This window comes from Meriones unguiculatus, chromosome 15 (assembly GCF_030254825.1).
Source record: "Meriones unguiculatus strain TT.TT164.6M chromosome 15, Bangor_MerUng_6.1, whole genome shotgun sequence".
Lineage (NCBI taxonomy): Eukaryota > Metazoa > Chordata > Mammalia > Rodentia > Muridae > Meriones > Meriones unguiculatus.
Window position 1 is genome coordinate 51,686,960 of NC_083362.1, and position 16,866 is coordinate 51,703,825.

At 43.8% G+C, this 16,866-nt stretch overlaps 1 long non-coding RNA gene across 1 annotated transcript; it reads left to right on the forward strand.

Annotated features, from left to right (window-relative positions):
* Positions 1–3,137: 3,137 nt before the first annotated feature.
* On the forward strand, positions 3,138–11,820 carry LOC132647980 (uncharacterized). The gene is made up of 3 exons (XR_009586305.1): positions 3,138–3,326; positions 9,516–9,705; positions 11,268–11,820. It is a non-coding gene; the product is annotated as an uncharacterized LOC132647980 (long non-coding RNA).
* Positions 11,821–16,866: the final 5,046 nt, after the last annotated feature.

Genomic DNA, 16,866 nt, shown 5'->3' on the forward strand with positions numbered 1-16,866 from the left:
TTGTTGCCCTGAACGTGTTTCCTAATCTAGAGCAACTAACTTGCAGGTTTAAAAAATGACTTTGGGGGTTGGGGAGACAACTCAGCGACGGAGAGCACTTTCTGCGCCAACATAAGGACCCGAGTTTGAATCCCCAGCAGCCACAATGTAAGAGAGCCAGATATGGCTGCAAGCACCTCTAACAACTGGCACTGGTGTTGGTGGGAGAGGTGGTAATGGGGACAGGAGGGGCGCTGGGACTTGCCAGCAGCCATCCTACCTAGATGAAAATGATCAAGCAAACAACGAAACCCAAGTGAGTCCCAGGTCCGGTGCGAGACCTGTTTTCAATGGATAAGGCAGAGAATGATAGAGCAGAGCACCTGATGTCTTTCTCTGGGCGCCAGGAACATGTGGATATGCACATACACACTCAACGAGTTGGAGCCCAATCAAATCAACCTATCAGGTCATTCTGTTACTTTTAGAAGAGGGCACCTGTTGGATGGAGGTGACCCACACACAGTCAGGCCTGCAGGAGGCTAAGCACCAGCTTCTTTCTCAAGTGTTGCTCACCACCATCCCCATTTCCCACCCAATCGGCTCACGTCTTCTACCTCTTCCCAAACTGCCCCAGTAAAGACAACCTGGGTGGCATTGCACCCCGCTTTCTGGCCTTAAGCAACCGTTCTTTCGTCTTCCGTACGCGCCTCCTCATTGTCACGTGGCTGCTTTCTTCTCTCCCGGACTCCAATGCCTCCTTGCCCAAAAGAAGTCCCTTCACCACTCAGCCTTGAGTAGCCAGCCATCCAGTAATAACCCTACACGCTGCGTATGTCTTCATAGAACTTAGCCCTCTCTATAAATATCTTGTTTACTACCTTTTCGGAGTTCATCTGTCTTAACCCAAAACACTGCCAGTGACAGAATGAGGGCCCAGGGCTCAAAATCACCTGCAGTGCTTTTAGGTTTCAGTGGGTCACCCCCCCCAACCCTCTTCCTCCTTTTTCTATTCCTTCCTCTATCTGTTCCTTCCTCTGCTATTCCTCCCCCATATTTTGGTTGCTGTGCTTCTGCTGAGCTATTTCCCAAATCATGAGAATCACTCCGTATGCAATGATTGAGATCCTAGTTGGGATGTCTCCAATGAGTCTTGGCTTTGGTTTTCCTTCCTTTCTTCCTTCCCTGCTTCCTTGCTTCCTTCCTTCCTTGCTTCCTTCTTTCCTTCCTTTCTAGATGGGATATAATATAGCTCAAGCTGGCCATGTACTCAATATGTAACTGAGGCTATTTGTGCACTCTTGTCCTCCTGCCTCTACCCCAGTCCGCCCTGCAGCATACATTACCACGCCCAGCCAATGCTTGGTTTGCAGTAATCCCTTTAAATTGGTATGCCTTCTACGGCACATCATGCGAGTTTCCAAGCTCCTGTGTGTGCTTCCTTGCGTCACTACAGCAGCCTTCAGTCTTTCAGACATAGTAACCCATGCTTAATTATGCTCGTTCCAAGAGGTAGGCGACATAGCAGCTTTAAAAAAAATCAAATAAATATTAGATACCCACTAGGACTTGAGAGAAGCCTGCCTGATAGGCTGAAGAGAGTGAATGCACATTCGCTCTCATAGGGCCTGAGGAAGATTTGGAGAGACATTCGTAGCATTCCCAGCCACTCAAGGAAAGCCTTGATCAACCGGGTAAGAACCTCTGCTCTGTACCCTACCTCTTCCCCCAGCTCCCACGCAACCCCTGGAGCCTACTGGCTCTTTCTGGTGACACTACCAAGCAGGATGACTCTAGTTCACCTTCCTTGCAAAGGAGGAGTGCTACCCCCTCACTGAGCAAAGAAGAAGGGTTTCCCCAGCCTTCTTAAATTGTGGCAATAAACAGTGTGAGACTGAAACATTGGACAAGAGACTTGGGGCACAGAACATCTGTTCCTGGGATAACCTTTCAGCTCCAAACAGATGCCCTCTGGCTGGTTTGTCTCAAACTCAGTTGCTTTAGATGGTTCTTGCTGAGCAGTGATCAGAACCCACAGGCAAGGATTTTCATCCTCATCCATTCGGAGGTTGAGATGAGACACAGGATGATCACATCCTCATGGGAGTTTCAGTTGTGAGCAGAAAAAAAGAGGAACTGCAGGCAGCTGAAGCATGGGTACTTCCTCAAGAAACTACCCACTGCTTCTTGCCACGTAAACTCTGATCCCAATCTCTCTGACACTGGGTTTTCAGCGTTGGCTTTTAATATGTAACCATTACACATTCTTCCATGAATTCTCTCCTTTGTTCCTTGTGAACTCATGCATCCATATCTGTAACTTACGATAGAAGGACCCTCAACTACAGACTATTGAAAGAACGAGGACCAGAGTTTGACACCTGCTCCTACCACAGAAACCTCAGAATGTGTTTCTGTCGCTTGTCCCTAATGAACTGTGGGATTAGTGTAAATGATGTCCAAATAATTGCTTCCCTCTCCCAGAAGAAACCTAGACAAGTTCCACATCTGGTCTTCCATGTGATTGTCAAGTAGACAACCTAAATTACAGCTTCAGAGACAAGAGTGAGTGAAAGAGTATTAAGAAAATCCTATCTGTTGCGAAAGCCATGAATGAAATAAAGAAACTGTGTTCTAAGTTCCTGACTCACACGATCAGATCACTGTGGGTCAGCCATCAATATGTAGATAGAAAAAAAAAAAATAATTGGCATAAGCTCCTTGAAATCTCTGCCTGCAGCCTCCCCAAGGAGGCCTCGGGGGAGATTCAGAGAGCTTTTGAACAGCCAAGGTTTGATAATGAGAATTGACATTCTAGTGTGTACTACAAAAGACGCTTCCCTCCTGGAACCGAGAAAAGTACTTTAATCAGCCAAAAAGTTGCTACTATGGAAAGGGGGGAAGGATGGATGAAAGAACCCCCTCATCGATTGTTTCTGCGCTGTTGCTAGGCCCCACTCCCACCAAATGTGCAAGCCCCTCTGGCATCATCCGTGCCTCCCTCATTAATGCCATTTGTTCACTGTTACGCCAGAAAGCCCAGCTGATTCCCAGGAAGTGCGGGGCTGGAGGTTGCCCCGGTTTCCAGTTGCACACAGTTCACACCCCATGCGTTAGGAGCTCCCTTGCTCTTTCAACCACTCAGAGAGTCTGGGAAATGGGAAATGGACTTCCCACAGAATGGTCTCTGGCTCCTCCCCACCCGGTCGAAGCCCAGGGTGTCTGCAGAATATTTATTACTTGTAAGTGAAAAAAAAAAAAAAAAAAAAAAACTCTCAGAAGCAAAGATAAAAGGTTAAATTTACAGATGAGACGTGGAAAGTGAACAGGCTTCAAGATTGAAAAAGGTAAGCCGGGAAAACCTCCGCCTCCTCCAGCAGAAGCTAAAGATAAAACAAAGCATGCTTTGTGCCCAAGGCAGAAAATTAAAAATTGAGCAGGTTCCTTACATGCGGGGGGTGGGGGGGAGCGGGAGGTGGGGCTATAACTTGCTTCTACGTACTCCATCTACCACCCTCTGTTCAGACTACCTGCTGGCTTGCCGATTCTTTCCATTCCCTTTCTTCTAGCTGAAGCAAACACCCTAGTACCAATCATCATGGATGCCATGATGATTGCCATCCACAAGGCAATAATCTGGGCAAAGTTTAGTGAGGCATCAGATCACGGGACTTGGAGTAAATATTCACAAGCCTGGAACAAAGAGTAGAACGTAACCTTGAATTTGTTTCAGAGTCTAAAGTTGGACTATGACCAAAGGTTTGTTCCCCTCTGAGTGCATCCTGCAGTAACTTATTGCCCTCTGCGGGGTACAAAGACAAGACACCCTTGGTGTGGTTAAGAGCATCTCTGGGAATCCAGACCCAGAGGGTCCTGTGAGCAGCAGCAGAAAAATGCTAAGGCTTCTTGCACTTTAATGTTTTCCTTTGTTCCAACTTCTCTCTTCTTGCCTCCCTCCTTCCTGCTCACAGCCTTCCTTCCTTTTATGGTGCTGGGGTTTATAGCCAGGGCCTTGCACATGACCCCTTGAACTAGCCTCCTAGTACCCTGTTTTATTTACTCTTTCAACAGTGTTTACTGCAAGGAAACTAACTACCCAGTAAATTTACTATGTGAAATAAGAAGAAAAATCAGCTGGAATACATAAAAGAAACCCAAGAATTCTACCTTGAGATGCCCTTAGAGAGAATCCAATGGCCTTCTCTTGAACCTCCCTGGTGTTTTGGGTTTCCGGATTCTCATAGGGGTTCAGAGAAGGCAGTGTTGTTTGGTTGACAGCACAGTAGCCATGGTTTTCAATAAGGTGAGAGCTGGGGGCCCAGGAAGATGGAACATCTTCTTGAGAAAATGATGGCACACAAAGTCACTAAAGCATGATGGTCCTGTAAATGTGAGAGTCTAAACAAACACTAGCAGAGAAAAGCTGCTAACTGATACTCTAATGCTACGGTCTGAATGTTTGTTTGTTTGTTTAAACTCATATCTTGAAACCTAGTCCAAATGCAATATTCCCAAGCAGTAATCACTGGGCAATGCTTCCCTAACAGGATTAGTGCCCTATAGAAAATCAGCAGAGTTGTTTTTTGTTTCACACTGGAAGGCTGTAGCAAATGCACCAGCGAGTAAGCAGAAAGTGAATCTTTACCAGACACCAAATCTTCCAGCACCTTCCGCTTAGATTTCCCATCCTCCAGTACTGCCAACAGTAAATTTCTGTTGTCTGTAAGCAACCCAGTCTTATAACTAATATATATATATGTATACATATATATGCACATATATATGTATACATATATACATATATAATCTATAAAAAAGCAGCTCACTTTTATAGCAGGTGGGGTAGACTGAGACACCCCCATTCTCTCTGTTATAAAATCTATGTGATGAATACAGTGAGCCATCCTGCCAAGAGTGGTATAGAAAAAAAAAAAAAACCACAAGGAATTTAAGATAAAAGGCCAAGGAAATAGGCAGAAAAGAAGGGCTGAGACTAAAGGACAGTACAGAAAGAGCCGCTAAACAAGCATCATGCCTCCGGCTTATCTCCTTTGCACACTGGGCTCCCAAAGGCTCCCAACCGAGCTGGGCGCGTTCAGAATATCACAGGGAGAGCCCCGCTTGTCACATAGCAAAGAAAAGTTGAAGGAGAGCCTGGAAGACGTGAAGTCAGCAAGTTGCTAATCGCCGCCCTGTGCCTGTCTATAGATACGGTTGTGATTTTTTTGTTTGTTTTTCTTAGTGATGACCTACACTATTCTGGTCAATATCGAGGTGGAGAGTTGTCACAGTGATGATGAGTTTGTACAGTCCTTCTTCCGATGAGAGAGGGAGCTTGAACAGAGATGAGAGCATGGATTGTAAAAGTAAACTTTTCAAAAGGCACGAGTGTCTGGTGGGTTGAAGCCAAGCCATCATGGGGTGCTAAAAAACCAGCCACTGTTGTGAGGCTCTACTTAGGGAAAAAAAATCTAGTACCTTTCTAGATAAACCATTCTATTTGTGTCTGACTTTGACTCCCAGCCTGCCAGTGGTAAAGGACTTTCTCCACAGTCTTAAGTGTTCATCTGTTCACACTCAGAGTGAATTGGTAATGTCAAGATTAGCTTTTCCGTATCAAAGAATAGCCCATGTGCCCACACTGGTCTTTCTTATCCTAGCATCATTTCCACAACACAAAAGAAAATCAGTGCAAACACCCAAAATGGGAAGGAAAAACTGGATAGGCATGGGGAGGGTGAGGCTGGGTGACTAGTGATAGCAGAAAACGAAGAACAAAGTAAATGGCTTGCTTCCAGATTTGCTGAGATGCAGCATCCAAGCTATTCCTATAGAATGAGAGTTCAGCGTCTAAAGATAGAGGCCTCATTCTTAAAAAGGGAAATCACGAACATTCAATCCTGGGACTAAGCCAACCAAATGTCAGGCGCTTCCCCCAGACGAGGGTATAAAAGAAATGAGACTGCAAACTGTGTTTCTCTTCTAGGCATTGAAGACTCAGATTCTTGGGGCTTTTCATCTGGGGCTGCTAAGTTAATTTCCATTACTGAGCAAGTCAATGTGTGTATGAAAGCAATAATGCAGGAAGCAAAGAAACAACTTCTGCCTTAAGTATTTGAAGCCAATGGTCTACAAAACGAAAAACAAATTAAGTTTAAACAGAAAGTGTGGATGAACACTGTGTGATTCAAAAGTTCTAAGGAAGGCCCTTCTTGATTGACACCATACACTTTTCCGTTCTATTCTCTGGTTCGATCCAAGTGGGGCATCCTGATCCAAATATAGATGGAAGAAAGAATGGAGCTATTTCCAACCAGATCAGCTAAACCTCATATTGAAAAGGAAAAAAAAAAAAAAAAAAAAAAAAGACTTGTGTTTTAAGTGAAAAAAAAAATCTAGATTGTTTTCTATAAGCCACTTATGCTACACAAAAAGAACTAAGGTCAGAGTAGTTGTTTGTGGTCATGTTTTAGTTCTGACTACTATAATAAATTATAGTAGAGACTGGATTAAACTATCTTAGGTGTTGAGCTCTCATTCCGATGAGGAGCTGGGATATTATATCTCAACACTCTCAAAAGAATGGTATGTGCTTTGACCTTAGTTTTCTGCTGTTGCTATTCAACTTTTACCCTGCCTTTGGCCCATTTATTCATTTCCATTTTAACAGCTTATATAGCCTTTATTTTCTGAGGTAGCAATTGCGATAGAAACGATGATCACAAGACTTATTTCTCTCAACTCTAACTTGCCTGGAAATCTCAGATCTAGAGTTCACAGGCAGATGTGGAACTAGTAAGAGAGCCCCCTTCCTGACTTGCCAATGGGTGTCCTTTCTTTATATATTTAAGTAGCAGAGGAAGGAAGCAAGCTCCCTAGCGTCTTTTTGTAAAAGGCACCAATCTATCTCACTGGAGCTTCATCTTCATGACCTTATTGCTTTCCTCAAAACCCCAGTTACTAATGCCAACATTTTGGAGATTCGGATTTCAACAAATAAAGTGGAGGGAGAAATAACATGAACTCTATAATAGAACAAATTTATGTCCTAGCCATTACTTTAGAAGCCAAGTATGTTGTCTTACACCTTGGACTTCACCTCCAACTGGTTAAATAATTTTGTCTCATTCTCAAGATTACTTGTACTTCATCTTCTCTCCATTTCAAATCATGCTTGAAACTACTAAAACTCCTCCAGTCATTCCTGCCATAACACCTAACCTCCACCAAGCTCTCCTCTGTGTGCTAGAGATGCAGACTCGGTGGGAAATGAGTAGATAGGCAAGAAGCTTACCTTGTGACGAGAATATTGGAAGCATTAATTACTGAAAAAGATATAATTTACAGATCTCCTTTCGTGGAAGATACCATTTCCCTGTAATGCTATTTCTTTACTTGGGATTGTTCCAAACACAAATTCAATCTCACAGTATTCTGTCATGTAACAGCATTATTATTACCACAGCATTAAAAATAACAGTGCTAAAGCATCTGGGTGTAAAAACAGAGTAACTGTTGGTCTTGAATTATTTTCTCTTTCCTGTCTTGAGTCATTCCTTCCTGAAGCCACACTCCCCTTCCATGAAGCCACTCTCTCTTTTCAGGCTATACAGAGCCTCCTCTCTCCTTGAGATGTTGGGTCAGTAGATTGTTAATTATTTCCTGTGTGTAATTCTTGAGGATGAACATCATGTCTAATCATCTAGGAGGCTAAGGAAGTAATGGCCACAGAGTAGGCTCTGACCAAATGTGTGGATGATTAATTGGTTGCTTGAATAGTTGGAATGTTGCTGCTCATTTGTAGAGCTAGAAATGGGTATAGCTCATCATTTGACCCCTGACTACCCAGTAATGCCTGCATCTCCTAAAGAACTAAAAATACCTCTGTCCTGCCTTCTCTAAGTAAACGCATCCTCTCCTGCAGCATGTGTTAAGTTGACATTAAGTTGGTGTTAGAAGCTTGAAGAAACCATGACCAAAAAAAAAAAAAAAAAATCAAAATACTCAACAATTTCTCTCTGTGGATAAAAGTGTCAAAAGAGATTTGAGAAAAACATTTTGAAAAGCAGTTTATTATTTTGACTTCAATTCAAGGATGGCCAGATGACTACTTACTTCCACATATAGGAGGGGAAAAGATCTGCTGTGCATCTGGCTGCCAACCAAAAGCAGAAGTTTCCACAGGAAATACCCAATTTCCAATTCAGTTAGAGTTCTGATAGTTGGAAAAGTTGCTTTTCTTTGTCTTAGAAAAGGGGGTATGTCTCTGTGTGTGATACTTTTATTAATTCTTAGAGAATTTCGTACATGAATACAATGTATTTTGATCATATTCATCCCCACTTCTTCAGTAACTCCTCCCAAGCCCACCCACCCTCTTCCCCTGTACTTCCTCCCAATTTTGTGCCCCCTCTCTCTCATTTGTGTAGATCTCATGAAGGCAAACACAGCTGTTGTCCTGTCCTGCCCAGAAGACACTGTTTTACCCTGGTCCTCTCCAACTTTTGGCTCTGACAAATCCTTTTGGCCTCTTTTCCTTGGTGGTCTCTGAGCTTTGTGGAAAAGAGATGTGATACAGATGTCCCATTTGTGAGAGAGTACACCACAGAGCACTCACTCTCCATAATTTGATCAATTACAAGTTTCTGTGTTGACTGCTGCCCACTGAACAAAGAAAATCCTCGGGTGATATCTGAAGACTGTACTAACCTGTGGGTACAGACATGCAAACCTAGATCAAAATTTGATACTATGTCCATTTAGCAAACAGTAGTAGAGGATTTACCCCTGGGATCTATGAGTAGGAGAGTGATAGATTATTGGCCAGGTTTACTGTCCTGTACCAGGTATGCTTCTCCTCCTATAGTACAGGACTTAAATCTATTAAAAAAGGCATTGGTTACCCCTATTATATTCATGGCACTATTGGACCCATGTGCATGTATTTTCATGCTAGTGGTTATTGTAGCTCACAGGTAGATAAAAATGGTTGATGATTGTCTGAGTCACTGTTGCTCTGAAGCGACACCATGACCAAGGCAATTGGGAGCTCATTTACAGTTTCAAAGAAGTGGCCCATTATCATCACAACAGTGAATACAATGGCTGGGAGCTCCATTCTGATCCCTAGGCAGAGAGACAGAGATAGAGATAGAAATAGAGTTAAAGAGAGAGTTTAGGAGAGAAATTGGTCTTGGCATGGGGCTTTTTAAATCTTAAAGGCCACTCCTAGTGACATATTTCCTCCAACAAGGCCTCACCTCCTAATCCTTCTAATCCTACCAGACAGTTCCACTCCCTGGTGCCTAAACATTCAACTATATAAGCCTATGGAGGCCATTCTTATCAAACCACCACAACGACATTTCTTCTTTAGGAGTCTACTTCGTACCTTCTTGTACTATTAAAGCTAGTCATCGGGGAAAAAGCTTTCTAGTTGTTTTGTCTTTGAGACAGGTCTCACTATGTAGATCAGGCTTCGTTAAACTTGCTGTGTAGTCAAGGCTAACTGTTGACCCCCTTGTCTGTCTTTTAAGAGTGTGCCACTTCAAGTACACAAAAAGGACATTTGCTCAACCATGTTTGTAGCAGCTTTATTTGTAATAGCCAGAGGCTGGAAACGACCCAGATGCCCCTCAACTGAAGAATGGATGCAGAAATTGTGGTACATCTACACAATGGAATATTACTCAGCAATGAAAAATAAGGAAATCATGAAATTTGCAGGTAAATGGTGAGTGAGTTGTCATCCTGAGTGAGTTGTCCCAGAAGCAAAAAGACACACATGGTATATATTCACTCATATAGACATACAACATAGGACAAACCCACTAAAACCTGTGCATCTAAAGAAACTAAGCAAGAGAGAGGACCCTAACAAAAATGTCCAATCCCCATCCGGAAAGGCAAAAAGGATGGACATCAGAAGAAGAAGAAAACAGGAAACAACCTAGGAACCTACCACAGAGGGCCTCTGAAAGCCTCTGCCCTACAGACTATCAAAGCAGATGCTGAGCCTGATGGGCAACTGTTGGGCAGAGTGAACGGAATTTTAGGTAAGAACTGGGAAATAGTAAGAGCTGGAGAGGATAGGATCTCCACAAGGAGAGCAACAGAACAAGAAAATTTGAACACAGGGGTCTTCCCGGAGACTCATACTCCAACCAAGGACTATTCATGGAGATAACCCAGAACCCCTGCACAGATGTAGCCCAGGGCAGTTCAGAGTCCAATTGGGTTACATAGTAATGGGAAGAGGGACTGCCTCTGACATAATCTGATTGGCCTGCTCTTTGATCACCTCCCCCTGTGGGGGAGCAGCCATACCAGGCCATAGTAGAGGACAATGCAGCCACTTTTGATGTGAACTGATGGACTAAGATCAGAAAAGAGAGGAGAACCTCCCCTATCAGTGGACTTGGGGAGTGGCATGCAAGCAGAGGGAGAAGGGAGAGTGGGATTGGGAAGGGAGGAGGGAGGGGCTTATAGGGGGATGCAGAACGAATAAAGTGTAATTGATGAAAAATTTTAAAAAAAAGGGAAAAAATAATTTAAGAACCTTAAATGACTTTCAAAAGTGGAGGAAAACATGGAGTTAGTCCATTGGCATGGAGCACGTCTCGCCCCTGGGGGCAATGGTCTCCTGAACCTACTCAGACCTCGGACACCACCACTGCTAGTTCTAGAACTGATGCAGGATGTTCCAATGAGGGGGTTAACGCTTCTCATAATATTTCCTATAAGCCCACACCTGTTTGTTTATATCCCCCATTTTTATTCATTATTAGCCAGATAGAGCCAAATAATTGTGGTAATGATACTTGCTTTTTTGCCCAATGCTGGAATGCTAGTAAATTTAGGTATGCCCTGGTTACTCACATGCCTCGCTGGATGCCTGTGCCTGTTGATGCCCCTCACGCTATGACTCTCTTCAGACAGAAAAGGGATCTTGGAACTACAGCCACCATTGTTACTGCCATCTCATTGGCGGCTGTTGGAGCTACCACCGGGGCATTAGCCATGAGTCATACTGGGCAGACTGCTCAGACCCTGAATAATCATTTAGCCAATGTAGCTCATGCCTTAGTTGTACAAAAAGGAATTAATGCTCAACTAAAAGGAGGCTTGATGGTGTTCAATCAGAGGATTGACCTCGTGCAGGAGCAAATTGATACCCTATGGCAAATCGCTCAACTTGGCTGTCAATGAAAATATGCTGGACTTTGAGTCACTAGCATATAACATGTGAATTTTTCCTGTGCTGAAAATCTGTCTAAACAATTGTCCAGCGATATTTTAGGTAATTGGACTGGAGAATTCGATACTACGATGGAGCAGCTGAGAGTGGCCATTGTCACAGTAAATTCTACCAGAGTGGACGCAGGACAACCCCAGGATTATCATCATGGATTGCTGCAGCCATGAATCATCTGAAGGAATGGGTGGGCATGGGAGCATTAGCAGGCTTTCTGGTGTTGGTCTCCTTGGTTTGCCTGTGGTATATATGCAAGATTAGAGTGTCACAACAACGTAATGCAGCCATGACCATTCAGGCCTTTACAGCCATTGAAGCAGGACAGTCTCCCCAAGCATGGTTGGCTACCATAAAAAGCTAAAATGTTATGCTCAGGATGCGAGGCTAAGCACTGCACTCAGGGTCAGCCGCTTTGGACCCAGAGAAGAGCATGTTGATGCCCCAGGTCCCGCCTCTGAGAAAAAGGTATCGGTCGGGTCTGATGCTCTTTGGGTGGATGACACCTAAATGAACATCAGTACAAAGTCCAAATTTATTTCTAATATCAGAGATCAGACCTCTACTCTTGCCTGATGCGTCTAAAACAAAAAGGGGAAACTGTAGAGAGCTGCGGAATGCCGCGCCTTAAAGATGGAGCTGGTTTCCGCCTTCCACCTTCCCGATGGTGAGTGCTCTCTGTCACGAACAATTCCACATTTGGCTAAGGCTGAGGATCTGGCTTGCTTCCATGTATGTGGACCTATCTGCATTGCCCACGTGGCACGCTGGGGTTGGCTACCCAGAGGCTATTTAAGCTGTGGGCTGGCTTTCCCCGGGGTCCAAGGATTGTTCAATGTTCCTGAATAAACTGCATTGAAAAAAAAAAAAGAGAGAGTGTCTACCAATCAGTTAAGGTTTTAATTCTAACACTACAATTGAAGCAGTCATCAGGCCTTTCCCCATGTGTATATGAATATGTGGTATCATGTCTTTTTGCGTGTGTTTGGGCATATCCGTGTATATGTGCATACAGAAGTCTGAAATGGATGTTGACTTCTTTCCCAATCACTCTTCAGTCTTATTTATTGAGGCAGGGTCTCTCACTAAATCCAGAGATTGTTGATTCCAGCTTACCCCCAGGATGACCTGTCTCTGCCTCTAGGGTGCTGGGGTTACAGTTGACTGACACAGTTCCCTGGATTGTTTTGTGATTGTGTGTGTGGGCAGGGAGTGAATGCTGGTTCTCACACTTTCAGGGCAGAGCACTTTATGTGCTGAACCATCTTTCCAGCCTTTACTGGGTCTTCTTATGTTTGCAAAATAATCCTCTGAGTTCAAGGCAGAGCTTTAGCTAATATAGATGACACTATGTCCCTAGTCTATAACATCAGTCCAGTCCATCCTCATAGCACCCAGTACCTGACTGACACAGGTGAGTAAAGAAAATTATAGTTTGCTAGGAAGTCACCTTAAATGCTCTTGCTTATCTCAACATGCCTGGGTTCTGCCCATTAGGCACTACTTCTGAACTACTGGCTCTACGACCCTTCTTGACTATCACTTAAGACTCTTGGACAGAGTCTCTCTGGTTTGGCCCTCAGCTTGTCCATTCTGTCTTGTCCCAAGACTGTATTGCCTCCTACGGGAAGAGCAGATCTTGCTTCATAAGACACATCATGTGGTTCATGTATTAATCGAAAAACACAAATCAGCAAACAACAACAACTTCACCAAGCTCTCAGTTGGAACCATATGTGAACATGGCTGACCATGGATGCCAGAAAAATCCCCTATAGTTGCTATTAGCTATTTCAATAAATTTATTGGGAATGGGAGGAACCTTAAGGAAATATACAATTACTCTGTGTTGACAGGATTCATACTACATATTCAGATCCAGATACATATGTTGGTGAGGAGAAGAAGGGACATCTGTGTAAGTTTTTTAAAAGACAGGATAGGGTACCCCAGAAAGACCAAACTACAGTGATGGAAAACTGACTGACCTGGTAATATATTTTGGTAAGGAGATGCGAGGACAGGAAAGAAATTGACTGACTTTTACAGAGTTAGTGGAGATGTGAGTGCCAAATGTACTGTGCCCTTATTCTTGCTTACATGCTGGTAAAGCTTGAAGAGCATTTAGTGGCAGGATCTCAAGTACTCCAATCTGTTTTTAAGATTGTCAGGAAATACGTGATCCCCCAGGACCCGTCCTGTTGTTCTGTCAGTTATCTAGTAACCAGAGGTAGGTCACCAAAGAGAACTTGAGCATGGGCTGTCCTCCATGCAGAGAAACAGAAGTGGTCTGTCTGCACTGCGTCCACACTGGCCTTTCCTCCACAGTGAAGGTTACCCTTCCTGTACACAGCTTTCCCTAGCCCCAGTGTAGATGACAGGAAGTCTGCAGTCTATACATGAACTCAACATAAGCCTTGTCATCTGATGTACTCAAATGTCCTTATCGTTTTCAGTGAGAGTGAACATTACCATAATTCTCTCTTCGCATTTCCAGTCATCCTAGACGTGCCTCTGCTTAACTCCCCAGCCTTCCAGACCTGCAATCCATTTCCTTCTGTGGTGATGCTGGGCAAATCCTCATGTCTGGGGTGGAGAGGCATGAATCATGAACATGAGGCTTTGAGAATCCCCACCCTCGCTCTGCTGCCTGGCTTCTACATCCTGAAATTCTGCCCAGTAGGCTGCAACTCTGACCCATCTTCCTCCATGACCAGGGCCTTCAGGAATGCACTTGTGAAATCTAGAATAGTCTTAGGTGCAAGGGAACAGAGGTCTGGCTTCTCCCTGTTTGTGTGCCGAGCCGAAGGAAAAGCCCTGAAGGCTGGTAGAGACCTGAATTCCCCTTCTGAGTCATTTCAAGCTGCTTTGGGTCCAGTTTTCTACGTGGAAAGGAACAACACTACCAGTGAAGATCAGTTTTAATAGAAACAACTGAGAAAGAATATGAACATTTTTTTTAATCAGGAGGTCAGTTGTTATAGAATGATTGGAAACATTCAGCTCAAGTGAGTTCAGAAGACACTTGACCTAACAATTCGTCAAGCTATATCAAGACATCCACTCTCCTGTGCTCAAAATCTGTTTGTCCAAGTCAAACCCACTCGCCTGAATCTAAGAATGAAGAAAAATATTAAAATATAACAGGCAGCTGGGGAAGGAACCAGAGGCAACTGGTCAGTATGGTCAGGACTGGGGAGTCCTTTCCATACTGGTGGGACCTGAAGTTAAATCCTCACAGAGGTAGCTTTGAATTCTGCAAGGCTACAGAATGTTCCAGACCACCGATGTATTGTGAATATTTGCTTAACTCACAGCACTCCAGGTTATACATAGTTTGGAGGGGGTATTTTTATTTTTATTTTTTTAAATAGATAACACTTTTAATTCTTCAATAATTTCATAAAAATTCTTTTTACCATATTCACCACCAATGTCTCCTAGACCCACCTCTACTGCTCTACCCTTCCCCAGATTCATGTTCTTTAGTTACTTATGTTATTAAGAGCCCGCCAAACCTAGTTTGTGTTGACTATACACTCCTGAGTCTGGGGGCTGTCCCCTGGAGCATGGTTGACCTACCAGGCACTGTACTCTCAAAGAAAACTGTCTCTGCTCTCCCTCAGAAAACATCAAGTCTCCATCATTGTTTCTCAGTTAAGGATGAGGGCTCATGAGCTCCTTCTCCAGCTTGCTTTTTTTAAATTTTTTTTTTAAATATGAGAAATTATCTGCTGGAACAAAAGCTGTCCTTATTCAGCCTTGAGTTTCCCAGGATATGATGTTTTGCTGTGCATGCAAGGCAAGACAAGGCTGGACACATTGTGTTCATCACTGTAAGGCGTTACCTTAAGATGTGTGTGTCAAGGCCTTTTCATTGTGAGTCACTGGAGTTCTATGCAAAAGCAAGACAGTAAGACTAGGGGTGGGGCAGAAAGGTGAGCTTTTGTTTTTGTTTGGAAATGGGGTCTCACTGTGTCACCCAAGCTGGCCTTGAATTTACTGCCATTCTTCTGCTTCAGCACCACCACCCAAGTTCTGGAGAGAGAACTATGATTTAATCTTGTTTTTACCCAATGCCTGTAAGTTTTGAGATGTTTGGTGGTAAAAGTACCCTTGGTGTTTGCTGTCTTCTAAGACGGGTGTCTTGAAATATCGGCACCTGCTTCGGGAATACCCCTGTGTAGACACGTGCCAGCTCCACACAGCATGGAAGAGCCAGGGACAACTGGTCAAAGCTGAGCCAGCACTGTTTGGTAACACTGAGTATACAAGAGCCAGGTACCCTCTGTGAGATCAAGGACACAGTCTTGTGACCACAGCATTCCTGTGGAATGATGGGTAAGGCCACAAGTGCCACAAGGCTTGTTATGCCTTGGTCTGCAAAGGAGAATGCTGATAAAAAGCAACCACGTTTGTTAACCCCCTGGTGTGGTAAGCTGATTGCAGCAATGCCCCTATTCTGATAACCCTGCCATAGCATCAATAAAATGACATTTGTTTCCTATCCCTTAAGCTGGATCTGACCTTGTGATTCACGTTGACCAACAGAACACTGTAAGTGATGGTGTGCTGGTTATATGTCTTAGCCTCAACAGCTATTAAGCATTTGGTGCTCTTCCTCATGATCTTCCACGATCACCATGTGAACAGATAAGTGCTGCTGGGTAGGAGAGTCACGTGGCCCGTCCATCCCATTGCCCCAGCCGATGAACAACCTGAGAAAGGTGTAAAGGAGAAAAGAAACTTCCTAGACCAAGCAGCCCTCAGCCAGCCTGTCAGCTGAGCCCAGGTACATGTGTGAGCTGAGGCAAGACCAAGCATCGTGGCCCAGGCCTGTATAATGGCTGATTCAAAAACTAGGGAGCACATATACATCTATCTCTTATCTTATGACACCAACTTTCGGGGTAGCTTGTTACAGAACAACAGATAGCCGGCACACTCACTCATAATGACTTCAGGCATTCACATGCTCAATTATCCCACAGAGTTTTGACCAACAGATCCTTCAGAGGCTCTGGGATACATGCCCCTGTTCTTTTAGAGCTATCTTTTGTTTGTTTGTTTGTTTTCTTTGTTTGGTTTTTACTTTTGGATCCTGGAACTCACTCTGTAGACCAGGCTGGCCTCGAACTCAAAGAGCCATCTGCCTGATAGAGCGGACATTCTAATGAGCACAAGCCAAAACTAAGTAAATAAGTACAAAACTAACAAAGTATTGTCTATCAATAAGCATTATGTAAGGCCATTTTTAGATGTATAAAAGGGCCTGGAGAGATGGTTCAGTAGGTACATAATTTCTTGCTGTACAAATACGAGGACCTGAGTTCAGAACCCTAACACTAATGTTGAAAAGCTCAGCACTGTAACACATACCAGTAATCTCAGTGCTGGCTAAGCAGAGACAGAGGTACCCTTAGGGTTTGTTGGCCAGACCCTGTTCTTGTTGGCCAGCCAGTCTAGCCAATCAGTGAGCTTTAGGTTCAGTGAAGGACCCTGCATCAAAAAACAAAATGGAGAAGCAGTAGAGGAAGACATTGCATGTCAACCTCTGACCTCTGCATGTGGACACACAAAGACACGCATAAACACATACACATATGAAAATTTTAAATGCACACACATAAAATTAA